This window comes from Hylobates moloch, unplaced genomic scaffold (assembly GCF_009828535.3).
Source record: "Hylobates moloch isolate HMO894 unplaced genomic scaffold, HMol_V3 SCAFFOLD_5, whole genome shotgun sequence".
Taxonomy (NCBI): domain Eukaryota; kingdom Metazoa; phylum Chordata; class Mammalia; order Primates; family Hylobatidae; genus Hylobates; species Hylobates moloch.
Genome location: NW_026652280.1, coordinates 9,075,138 through 9,088,384, shown reverse-complemented (window position 1 = coordinate 9,088,384; position 13,247 = coordinate 9,075,138). Strand labels below are relative to the sequence as shown.

Genomic DNA, 13,247 nt, shown 5'->3' with positions numbered 1-13,247 from the left:
AGGTTAAAAAATAAAAGTATGGAAAAGCATGTTCAGAAAAACCTAATAAAACAAATCTACCTTGAATATGCCAATATTTGATTAAGTCTATTTTAAGGAAAGAAGCATTACTAGAGATAAAAAATCATCATAATTAAAGGGTCAAACAACTAGGGAGACTTAGCAATTCTTAATTAAAATAAAAACCTAATTGCATAGCTCAAATAATATACATATATAAAGAAAAGCACATAAAGCCAAAATTGATACAAATAAAAATATACAAATCTAGACTTGTCTCAGAAAGTGATACGACAAACAGGTGCAACATTGGTAAGGACATAGAAGAGCTCAACACTTTGTTTCACAGCACGATCAATATTGTATAGAATACTGCACCCAGCAATTCAGTGATGTACTCCTTTTAAGTACTCACAGATTATTTAACTAAATTGCTCATATTTAGGGCTACAAAGCAAGTCAACAGATTTCAAGCAATTAAAAGCTTGCAGAGTATGTCTATTGACCAGACCATAGCTCAAATAAACTAGACATAAAAACAAAATGCTAGATAGACAATACCCAAATGTTTTAAAATTAAACAACTTACCCTTAAATAACCCAAGAAATGGAATCTGTTATAATTGAAAAGAGAAGGAGTGTCTAGAAGTCAGTAGATTTTAATAGTTGAGGAAGCTTGAGACCTAAAAGAACAAGTGTTTCTTGCACAAATGGATGTGAATTGCACCATGAAGTAGGAGAGACTCCAGTACCACCTCTGGAATTTGAGGGCTCCGAGGTGTAAAAATGAATATCCTTTAATAGAGAGAGCAGCAGAGAACCTGTACTATCAGAGGAGAGTTCTTTTTCAATTAGGAGAGAAAATTAGAGGGACATATTCGTGAAGAAGCTTAGGATTTTTTGAAATACCTGAAATTCAGAAACATAATTATGAATAAACATATTACTAGAAAATTTCAATGCAGGTTAAAAGTAGTGACAGGCAAATGTTGTGTTTAAATAAAAAATTGATCTTACTCTTTTGATATTTATTTTGATGACTTTAAAATTGCCAGAGGGTGCAACAGACATCCCTAATCATTTCCGTCCAACTTCTAGCTATTCCCAAAGCCTTATCCACCCAGAAATACAATCATTAAGGTTTACTGGGCTGAAGTGTGGGAGGGAATGTGTCTGCTGTGTCCATTTATGAGGTAATGAATTTTTTTAAAAGATTAAAAGTTTAAGGGTTTTTTTTTTTTAGATTTTTTGAAAACATCCACTCTCCCAATATAAGTACCTCTGTGGATATAGCCACATCAAAATAGTTATGACAAAATTTCAGGTATTTCTACTGGAATATAGGACAGTGGACATGGAAGAGTTAAATCAGCTGGCCTGCTCTATTTATTCACACTATTCATCTCCTATCGTGGGGATGGTGTTGGGGTATACACCTGGGGGAAATAAAAGCAGACAGGCAACCCGGGTAACTTTGTCAGTATGCTAACCGGACTTTCTAGTAAATAGATTAATAATATTTGCTAGAATATCCTTATCTATGGGATCTTCTTAACAAGATATCTCTGTTTAAGGATTGCCAGTATGTCACATAAGCTGGGATATGAAATGGACGTGTTTCATAAATGGAACGTCCTCACTGTGGGGAAATAATCTTTAAATAACTATCACTGTGGGCCACAGAGCACTTGTCTGATGTCAAAAAGAAAGATGTGGGAGCCATTCTCAAAACTCCAGGCCTCTATTTATTTCCATTTGAGCTCTTGATTGCCTATATCTTTAACATGATTAGTAAAATCTGTTAATGGGCAAGATCCTTGATTCATTTGAGTCTGAAATGATAATGTGTTCCTTTATGTCTTCTCAGGCATCTCTGTGAGTCTGGTTTCAGAAAAGCCTTTTTGTAAGAGCTGAGTCTAAAAGCTTTAGCTCAGTTTGCTTAGTCAAGAAGGGTACAGCTGGATAAAAAGAACATGAAGAAAATAAAAAAAAAAACCCCAAATAATGGAACAACAAAAAAACTGTGAAGGATAGTGTCATTGGGAGTGACAAGAGGTAAGTTTTCCAAACAGGACAGGGCTAGATCATGCTTAGGCCAGCTTGTGAGAGGTGGTCTTCCTTGGCACTCACAGCAGACACACCTAGAATTGCAGAGAGAGCAGGTGGAGCCTCTGCAGATGCTATTTTGAAGGTAAGCAGAGAGACTGGCGAGGAAGCCATTCCAGCAGCTCAGTTGAGAAATGACCTGGGCTGAACCAGGGTAGGGACGCAGCAGAAGGAATGCTTTTGTAAACCATTTAGGAGGGAAAACTTTTAGGCCTTGCTGGTTGATTGGGCACAAGGCTTGAGGCAGAGAACAGAGTCGAACTGAGGACAAACTTTCTAGCTGGAATGGCAGATGAGATGGTGAGGCTGCGGCCTGAAAGAGTTCATGCAGGAGGAGAAAGAAGTTCAGGAGGCGTATGATAGAAGTTCTGTTTTAAACACCTAAAGCTTGAGGTGCCTGTGGGGTATGGAGCTGGATATTTCCAAGATGTGCCTGAGCCATGAGAACCCAGAGAAGCTCACATGTAAGGTCTAGAGCAAATGTGGGCATCATATGTATGTAGTTTGCAGTTCAAACTCTGGGAGAGGACGAGATTGCCGGTGAACAAGGAATAGAATAAAAAGGCCAGAGCACTCACAGGCTAGTTTGTAATTTTTATTGAGCACTAATGTGTTTATCATTGGATTCTTCAGGACTCTGTAGTTAAATAAGGTAACTATTGTGAGCCTTCTATTTAGAGAATATATAGGATCGATCTTCCTGGGTTACTCTGAGGATCTGTAAATTGATAAAATGTGATTATATTATATAGTTTCCAGAAGAGAGAATTTATATCATGTACAATGATGATATAGCTTTGTTTGATGTCATTATTCTAATAGGAAATCCAGCTTATCTGCAAATCATACTTATGCTTCTCTCTTTATCAGCATGTACTCAATAAGCACTTGGTAATTGTATGTTATATAAATGAAGCTATGCATATGTAATGTCCGTCATGTTATTTGGAAGGGGGCATCTGTGCTAAACAAGCTAAACACTTTTATTACCAAAAACATCAAGGAATACAAATACCATAGCTTCCTGCAAGTTGTTTATTGCCTATGAAAAGTAGCTAAAAAGTATTATATATTGCTAATTCATCATTCCATGAGATTCCTTTATTGTTAAGTTGAAGTGACTGCTGGCTTTATTAAACTCAGTGCAATATTGGATTTCATTACAAATTTTCATTTTCATAGTGATAATGTCTTCCGCAATACAACACTGTTCATTTATTACTTCATTTTCACTTCTTTTTAGCTTTTGTTTTCATACAAACTCTAAAATGAATCAGCTCAGGGAAAGCCTCTTGTGACTAAAGCTTTCTTATACTTCAACCTTTTGAAAATTTACATAAACATTACTTGTCATCCCGTTGTGATATGGGCATATGAGATTTGATTCTCATTTTGGGAAATACTTTGTCACAACAAGAAAGGGTTTTGCTTTCTCTTCAATTTTTGTTAGAGATGGTGAAAATTTGACCTCCAAACTACTATTCATAGTATGGAGAGAAATGAATATCAGAATTAACAAGCTCAGAATGCTGGAATCAAGCTGTTAAACACGACAGATGATTTTACTTTTAATATCCTTTTATTGTAAATTATTTTACAATACAAATTGCTTTTTTAACTTTTGTATTTCTGATAATCTTGATATTTCCGTGGCTAATATTTAATGTTTTATGTTGCATCCTTGCTTTTTCTAGAGCTATTTGTGGTGGGTCTCAATTGCTCTCCATTATTGAGACCTTTCTCCTTGGGAATAAAACTTCTCTTCATTTAAAAATCCAGTCATTTTAATGTAGCGTGATAATGACTTCTCACTCAACAACAGCGTTTTGGATAAAATGTTAATTACACCATGAAATTTCAATCATCATCATGATGGCAACACTTGCATTTTCATTTTAATTCCTTCAGTGAATTAACTCTTTCTATTATGACAGGGTGATGTAATATGATGGGAATTTCAGAACATCCCTGCCTTTGGCATAAAATAGCCCAGCCACTTTAGATCGGTCTTGCAAACTGTCTGGACCTCAGTGTACTCAGCAGTATAATTAAGGAGTTTAACTTCCTTCCAGGTGTAAGTTTCTTATACTAATTTTTGTTTGCCTTTTTTTTTTTCTTGGTCGATTCTGCCCCTCATTTCCTCCTCCTTCCCTTCATCGTTTTCCATGGTCAAGTGTTATAACTCACCCTAAGGCCCGCACATTTACTGCAGACATTAAGAATTAACAGCCATGGTGCAGTTTGACATAAACGTCTCAGTGGCCCCTGTGGGAATTTACAGACAGCACCGTGTGGCATGAACTGTAAAAAGAAGCGTTCAACTAGTACCTATAAAAATGTGTGCTTAAAGCCTAGAATGAAAATATTGTTTGGAACTTTCAATATTAAAATGGCTCTGGATTTATTGTGCCCTTGAGGCTGAGTGAGTTTTGCGCAGGCCGGTTTTATATGTGATAGTGCTATTTTTGTTGGTCGACACAACATGATAACATCTTTTGATGAAGGTCCATGAAACTGTGGTTTGGAAGCTTTTAGGGGGGTCACCAAAAGAAATGCAGTCCTTTAAATGTCAGCAAAATGAAAGGACACAGTCACTTTCTGTTGGTTTTTATATATCTATGTGCACTTGGGGGAGATTTTCTTTTCTAAGCCCTCTCATTCTTCCTCAAGATATTTCTGTAACAATAGGCAAATAATCTTGGGGTATGAGGAGCATGTTTGCAAATCTATTTGTATAATGTTGATGTAAATACCAGAAATAGAAGCAAATATCAGAAAAACAAAAGCATTTAAAATATGTGCAGAGAAAAGCTAGCCGTTAATATCAGGAAAGAAATACAAAGAAGAAAATCTATACTGATAGGTCAATGTTGGCAGGAGATAGCTGCCTGCTTATTACTTCATATTAGAAAGAAAAATTGAAATATGAAATGATTTTGGAAAACTACATTCAACTTGTAGTTTAAGAGCAGACATTTTAACCTCTTCAGCTTGTGAGGATTAAGCAACACCAGATGCAGGGTGAAGAACTTGGTCTGAATATCTTAGTGAGAATTTTAGCACACACTAGCTACAGTGATGGGTAAGAAGATAATTCAAGTCTGAACTCAGGGTTTAACTTAGGTGATCTTAATTGTTTTGTGTAACTCAAGGATTAAGAGGAGCATCAGAATGTGATCATAAGTTAAAAGTATTTAATGGGTCAAGAACTGTGCAGTATAATAATTTATCAGAATTTTGTAAGCGAATCACATTTGTAATTCCAACCTTTTAAATTTCTGTACCTATTTATCTTTATACATCACTTTACATAATAAATAGATTCATGATAGTTTAGAAAAAGTGGTGAAATATAAATCTGAATAAAATTAGGATTCAGAAAAATGTGAATTAGAATAGGAAGTAGAGTTGGAGGGAAATTGGAACTGAACTGTGCAAACAATGTGCTTCTCATATTTGTTATAGTTGAGGCACAGATTTGGCTTTGAGTTAAATTATAGATGTAACAAAAAAAGAGAGTCATTCATTTACACAGCTCTCATTATTTGAGAAGGCATACTGTGCTTGTTTGAATATGAGGTATGAGTCAATTTTCTAGCATCTCCAAAATAAAAAAAAATTTCACTTGAGACGTCATAGAAGAGATATTAAGCCATTTAAAGACAATGATCTCAAAAAAAAGAAAAAGAAAAAAACTCCATAAAATAAAAACAAACACAAAACCTCTGATTAGAAAGGGGACAGGCATCATAAGACTCTTTCTTTTGTTGCTCCTCCGTAAAACCAAGGAATATAATAGTAAATTGTCATTCAAGGACAGCAAGAAAATACTGTCTAAGAACCTTTCTGATTATTTTGGTGGATACAGTGATTTAACCTAGATGATAAAAAAAATTTAGATTACATTTGAGCAACATTTCATGAAAAAAAACATACATTTCCTAACCTAATAAATATTTATTGGGCAACTACAATGGACAGAATATCACAGCAGCACTGGCAGGGAATGTCCGTTTACCAAGATTGTTTACTTGCTTTCTCTCTTGAGGGCCTCTTTTATAACTCCCCTCTGCTCAAACCTCCATCTGCACCGCACTCATCCTTACTCTAAGGTGATGACCTTGTTTCTTTCTTCCCAGAGAAAACAGAAGCAGTCAAAAGGCATTTTCCCATTTCTTTACCCCAGCCTCCATGCATGCACACGATATACACTGCCGCGCTTCCTCCTATGTTGTGCTATTGCTGAGCCAGCCTTGGCCACATACACAGTTCAAGAACAGTGTTTCAACAACTGTCTCCTCAGTCTTCTGCATTATTATTATTTTTCTCTTTTCTAGATCATTCTTGTAAGGATACAGGCTTGTGGTCATTTACCCCTTAAAAATATCTTTCCCTTGATATGAAATCTGCCTTTTATTGCCATCCTATTCTCTGCTCTATTTATAACAAGAATCCTTGAAAGACTTTTTTATATTCATTTCCTCCCATTTTTGCTTATACAGGCTACAATCAAATTTTGTCTCCATCAGTCTAGCAAAACTTTTTTTGTCGAGGTTACCTTCATCCTCTATTTTGCTAAATTTAATGATCAATTTTCAATCCCTGGATTTCCTGACCTATCTTTTGTCATGCGTAATAAGGAGAAAAACTCTATTTCTGTTCTCTCTACTCTCTACATTCTCACATTTCTGACACCGAACGGGTGGGTCTCTTCCACACCAAGCGATTCTCTGATTTTTCAAACATCAACGGGATGTCCTAAAATTTAACTCAGTTCTGACACTAACTACTCAGAGCTAACAAAAACTCCAGAGGTTAGAAGTTCAGTCCTCTGGCATATCAGACCAACCTGCTATCAGTTGGGAAGTTCCTACCACCTCCTTCTTGTGTTCAAGAATTTTCTAGAATGACCCACAGAACTCATGGAAGCACATTACTTACATTTCACAGTTTATTTTAAGGATGCTACTCAGGAATAGCCAAATGGATCAGGTGCCTAGAGTAAGGTATGGGGAAGGGTGGGGAGCTACCACGCCCTCTTTGGGTGCACCATCTTTTCAGCACCTCAATGTGTTCACCAACCTGGAAGCTCCCTGAACTTCATTGTTTAGACTTTATATGGAGGTTCCATTCCATGGGCATAGTTGGTTAAGTTATTGTTCACTGGTTAAGTCAGTTTCCAGCCCCTTTCTCCTCCCCAGAGGTCTGAGTTGGAGTGGTCTGAAGATTCCAACCCTATAATCCCTATGGTTGGTTTTCTATGACAAGCAGCTTCCCACTCTTAGGGGCTTTCCAAAAGTCACCTCATTAACATAAACGTGAGGCTGAAAGGGGCTTGGTATGAGTGACAAAACACACTCCTTTCTCCTTTGTTGCTCTGGAGATATTTCAGAAGCTGGGGACAAAACCAAACATTATGCTGAAGATGCCATAGGAGCATCATAGGTTTCAGAGCTCTGGCCGGGAGCTAGGGATGAAGACCAAAATATGTATTTATTTCTTTTTTTATTTTCTATTTTTTGAGATGGAGTCTCATTCTGTCACCCAGGCTGGAGAGCAGTGGCGCAATCTCGGCTCACTGCAAGCTCCGCCTCCCGGGTTCAGGCCATTCTCCTGCCTCAGCCTCCCGAGTAGCTGGGACCACAGGCGCCCGCCACCACACCCGGCTAATTTTTGTATTTTTAGTAGAGATGGGGTTTCACTGTGTTAGCCAGGATGGTCTCGATCTCCTGACCTCGTGATCTGCCTGCCTTGGCCTCCCAAAGTGCTGGGACTACAGGCGTGAGCCACCACGAATATGTATTTCTTACATCACAACATCACGAGTAGTCATTCCTTCCTCCTGGTAACACGTTTGTATGACTCCTAGGACCCCATCCTCTCCCAATTTTCCTAAAACCCCCTTGTAGCTCCTTCTCAATATCCTTTAATATCTTTTATTGTTTCCTCATCTCTCCAACCTTCCTAAAAGCTGAAATAATCCTGAGATCACCCTTTAGTTCTGTTCTGTTTTCCATCTCAATCTCTTGATGTTCTCATTTAGTCTCACGGTTTAAACATATTTTAGACCAGTGGTTATCAATTCTCACTATGTGTTCATTACTGCATGTTAACCCTCATTACATCTTAACTTGGGAGCTTTTGTAAAGACTATCAAGGACCCCAAATATTCTGATTTTATTGGTTTGTCATGGGTCCCAAGAAAAAATACATTTTAGAAGCTTTCCAGTTGATTCTGATGTACAGTCAGACTTGAGAAAGAAGCTGACATTTTAGCGGGGAGGCTAGAACTCAGTTCTGTACAAAAGAAAGTCCTGTCTCTAACCTGCACATGCAACTGGTCACTTACAGGTCCTCAATATCTTTCAAAAAAGTTTTAAATAAATTTATTCACTTCTGTTTATGCCAATTATACCTTATTGTGCTAACTAAATAAGATTTATAAATGTAACTAAGAGACTGAATAAAATGAATAAGGCAATCAGCATTTTCTAGTTTTTCTTTTTATCATCCTTTGCTTTAAATTTGTTGGTCTTAAGATGTATTATTATTTTCTAATTACTGCTCATATTTTAGGGTAATCATACATTAAAAAATAGATTTTTGGAAGAACAAAGTAGGTTATAACCATGTATGTGCAATATGACTCAATGATGAGCTCTCTCTGTGTGGGGATTACCTCTAGGTACAAGGTCTGCGGGTGGTTTATTATCTTTGTACTAGTTCTGTATTTTTTTAATTAAATAGGCCTTATAATAAATATAATAAATGACAATTTAGGGATATATCGTTCTTTAAAAATAAAACCTCACATTTTGGGAGGCTGAGGTGGGCGGATCACAAGGTCAGGACCATCCTGGCTAACATGGTGAAACTGCGTCTCTACTAAAAATACAAAAAAAATTGGCCACGCGTGGTGGCGGGTGCCTGTAGTCCCAGCTACTTGGGAGGCTGAGGCAGGAGAATGGCGTGAACCTGGAAGGTGGAGCTTGCAGTGAGCCGAGATCGCGCCACTGCACTCCAGCCTTGGCGACAGAGCGAGACTCCATCTCAAAAAATAAATAAATAAAAATATAAAATCTCACAACATATTGCTATGTATGTGTTTACACATTTGTTCAAATACGTTGCTTATGGTTTGATGCTTAGTGATAATAGTATTTGCTTCAGTGCTCTATGTGTTGCAAAATGAGACAAAATATACCAAAATTCCATGGATTAAAACTCCAGTTGAGTAACACAAATTAGAAATACCAAGTTGTCTATGTAAAGCAGTAACATCATTTGTCTTTTTACATAATCAGACCTTCTCTGGTATAAGCATCAAGCAACTCTATGTTAGTTTTCATTGGCTATCATTACATATATAATAAAAGACATCTTTTCTATATAGATTAAAATCAAATCACTGGTGTAATTAAACCTGAAGATTCTTTCAAAAATGCAGATGGGCTGCACTTTTCGATAGCAATCTTGACCTTATGTTAGTAACATATTCCTCCTGCTAGGCTAAACATTTTACCCAATAGTAGGGCAATTTAAGAATTAATTGATTCAGGAATCAAGATTAGGCAAGTTGTTTATTGTAATGTTTACACCTGTAATCCCAGCAATTTGGGAGGCTGAAGTGGGCGGATCACCTGAGGTCAGGAGTTCGAGACCAGCCTGACCAAAATGGCGAAACCCCGTCTCTACTAAAAAAAAAAAAAAAAAAAAAAGAGCATTCTTTTAGTGGCTCTGTCAACACGGCAATCACCATTGTTTAGAATAATGGAGTTTGAGTATTGATTTGAACAAAAGAAGAACGAATGACTAAGTCTTGTCCTTTTAATTCCAATAATACCTCTCTCCTCATAAAAATAATCTTATTGGTGTCTCTAGAATGTCCTAGTAACTAGTGTACTGCTATGACAGAAAGTGCTTGAGTGAGAGGCTATTGAGTTAGAGGCTATTGTATGGGCTGTAGTTCAAAACCATCGTTGTCAAGTGATTCACACAGAGCTTGTCACAGTACTTAAGACAGCTTCCATAAGCAGGCTGTTACTTTAGTTGGGCGATAAAAATGCAAAACAAAAAACGAAACGTTGACAATGCAGGAGATACTGTTCCCCTCTTACTAATTTAGGCTAATTTTCATATCCTCTGGGTGGCTTTGCCTGTTGTTTGGGATTTTCGACTCTAGATGGCGGTAAAGGGTGCACAGTCACCAGCTGAGGTCAGGTTGGTTTTGAGCTAGTGCTCTCTAAGGCTGATGAGTGACAGCCTCAATTTCAGGGCTGTTTTCAACTTCATCTGTTATATAAAACAGAGGTTAATTAGTCATACTGCTCATTTTGAGAAGTAGAAATTTGCCTATTAATAGTGTGCTATTCCGTGCACTAAGTCGTGTGATGCCTGTTGCTGTCTTTTAGTGTTTGACAAATTAAGGAAATATCTTGAAATGCCTGGATAAGGTGGACTTGGACATAGACCCCAAGCAAAACTGCTTTTATTGTTCCTGTGGCAACAACTTAAAGCCTTTTATGCGTAATATTTTCACTAATGTCTGCTTTTTGGTAGACTCCGAAGATAGTGAAGGTGTTGCTCATAAAATAGGAAGATAGCCAGTATTTTTCCTGATTATATCTTGTGATACACCCTCCATCCATATGCACTGTCAAGACCTCTTTTCCTAGGCAATACCGTTTGAAAGCAGGATGATGCAAACTTAGCTTGATAATCTCTAACATTTTCTACGTTTTATATTTTTATTTCCCAATATTAAAGTGGAAATGGGAGCTTATTTTTTCCCTTCAGATTTATGCTCCATCTGTATTTTAAAATAATTATGGCTGTCCCTAAAGTAGCAAGTGTTTCCTAGCTGCCCTGCTGCATCCTGTCTTCTAGCAGTTTATGACTGCTAACATTAATCTTTTTCCTTGCCACGTCTCTCTCCTTTCCCTTTCTCCCTCCTTTCTTCGCTTGCTTTTCCCTTCTCTCCCTTCTTAGCTCTCTCTTTCCCTCTCTGTTTTTCTTCCTTCCCTTCTCTTTATCTTTTTTCCTTCCTCTCTTCCTTTTTTCTTTTGGCCTTCCTAACCTCTCTGTGTCTCTTTCTTTTTCTTCTCTTTCTTTCAACTCCTGCTCTCTCTCCCCTCCTTTCTTCCCTCCTTCCTTCTTTCCTTCTTTCTCACTTTCTTCCTTCACTCCTTTGTTCCAGCGTCTTGAAAAGAGAGTATAGACTTGGTGATTGGTCCTGAGCTGAATTCTACTGAAGCCTCATATATGTTGAGTATCCTTGGAAAAGTAACCTAACTTCTTTAAATATTATTTTCTCTTCTAAAAATGGACTAATAACACTTTCTCCATATAGTTGATGGGAGACAAAAGAGTTAATGTGTGCTAATCACCTGGCAGATAGTATCATTAACACCTGGGGGAAGTTAATGATACTCCGCCCTTAAGGAGTTTCCGCTTCTCTCATGTGTCATATAGCATCTTGGCTGCAGCTGAGATGTTTTTGGAGCGTACCTTTTCTTTGGGGGGTCCTTTTCTGTTCATTCATATGCTGGAGGGCATTTGAAGAGAACATTTCCTTGGTGTGTTAGGAATGCAGGCAAGGAAAGTAAGATGGAGAGACAGCAGAGTGTCTGTCTTCTTTGGGATCTCTTCAACTGGGCTAAGCTTCTGTTTTCACAGGAACAACTAAAAAAAGTTCAAGGACTAATTCTCAGGGAAAGTCTTGAGACTGAACCAGTATAGTGTTTCTAAAAGACCCCAAAAATAAAGTGGAGTGAGAGCTAAAGAAACAGTCTTATCTTCTATTTCTACGTGTTGTCCAGGGTCGTTTTTGATGTCTTGAGGGGATCCTATCAGCCGGGGATACAGAGAGACTCCCACTGACTTCAGCCTTCATGCACACACGTGGAAGGAGAAACCATGTAGCTGATCCAGCCTGGAGACCACTGATGACAGCCTGGATGATGGACACAGGTGAGGGGACTCTATCAAAAAACAGACAAGACTTTGTTGTAGAAAAAACAACAAAAAAAAGAGAGGCTGACATCCTGTAATAAATTCGTGTTTGGCAGAATTCTAAGGTGGCCCCAAGATTCCCACCTCTAGGTGTACATATTTTGTGTACTCGCTCACCCTCTGTCTTGAGTGTAGGCAGAACTTACGAATGTGAAGGAATGTCACTCCGTGATATCTTAGGTTAGATGACAAAGGTTATCCCCTCAGGGGATCTTAATTATAGCTGAAAAATCCCCTTCGTCATCCCCTTTAAATTAATCAAAAGGGAATATGAGAGTGGTCTGCAGATAACAACTAGCAAGAAAATGAAGACTTCAGCCTTGTGGCTCCAAGGAAACAAATTCTGCCGACAAACAGGAGAAACTTTGCAGTGAATCTTTTCCTGGTCAAGCATCCGGGTGAGAACTCAGCTCAGCCAAAGTGATTTCAGCCTTGTGAGAGCTTGCATGGAGAACTCAGTGACTGTCTATAGTTTAGGAGTTAATTTTCCCACTCTGTGTATTAACTGACTCTGTTTGTAATTTATTGTTTCTGACTTCTTTTAAAAACTGTAAATATTCATTGACTTTCTAATGGATTGCCTTTGACTAATTGATTGGTGATGGATGCTAATGGAATCTATGACCCATCCTTTACAAATTACAGATTTCAGAAAAGGAGACAAGCCAAAAACATTCACTTGAGAGTGACGTTTGAAGAGGTAAGCCTCCTCAATTGACATATGAGCCTGAACATTTAGCTGCATTATTTTCTGAAGAGCCAGCAGACCATTCTGGTGACACACACTTTACCTTATTGTTTGCTACATAAAAACCTGAATGGAACTAAATTATAAACTAGGGCTATAGAATAAATGCAGCAATGATGACTTGAATGGCTAAAACCTGAGATGTCACTCCCGAGGAAAGACTGTTTATTCCACAGCTCAGAGTCACAAATAGCATGAGATACTAAGAAAATGAAATAAACCCTAAATTAGTAAATTACAAGAAGTCATTCTCAAAGTCCATGTCTTGTCTGTCCTTTTGATCATAAGGTCATTATGAGATACAAACACCAACATATTTAAAATTTAATAAAAAAAATTTTAAAATGTAGTTCTCAAGAGTGGTCAGCAACCTTAAAATTGG

General features: G+C 37.6%; 1 long non-coding RNA gene across 1 annotated transcript; it reads left to right on the top strand.

Moving 5' to 3' along the window:
• Positions 1-1,934: 1,934 nt before the first annotated feature.
• On the top strand, positions 1,935-12,817 carry LOC116468049 (uncharacterized). Its single transcript, XR_004247971.2, has 3 exons — positions 1,935-2,055; positions 11,925-12,075; positions 12,763-12,817. It is a non-coding gene; the product is annotated as an uncharacterized LOC116468049 (long non-coding RNA).
• The last annotated feature ends 430 nt before the right edge of the window (positions 12,818-13,247 follow it).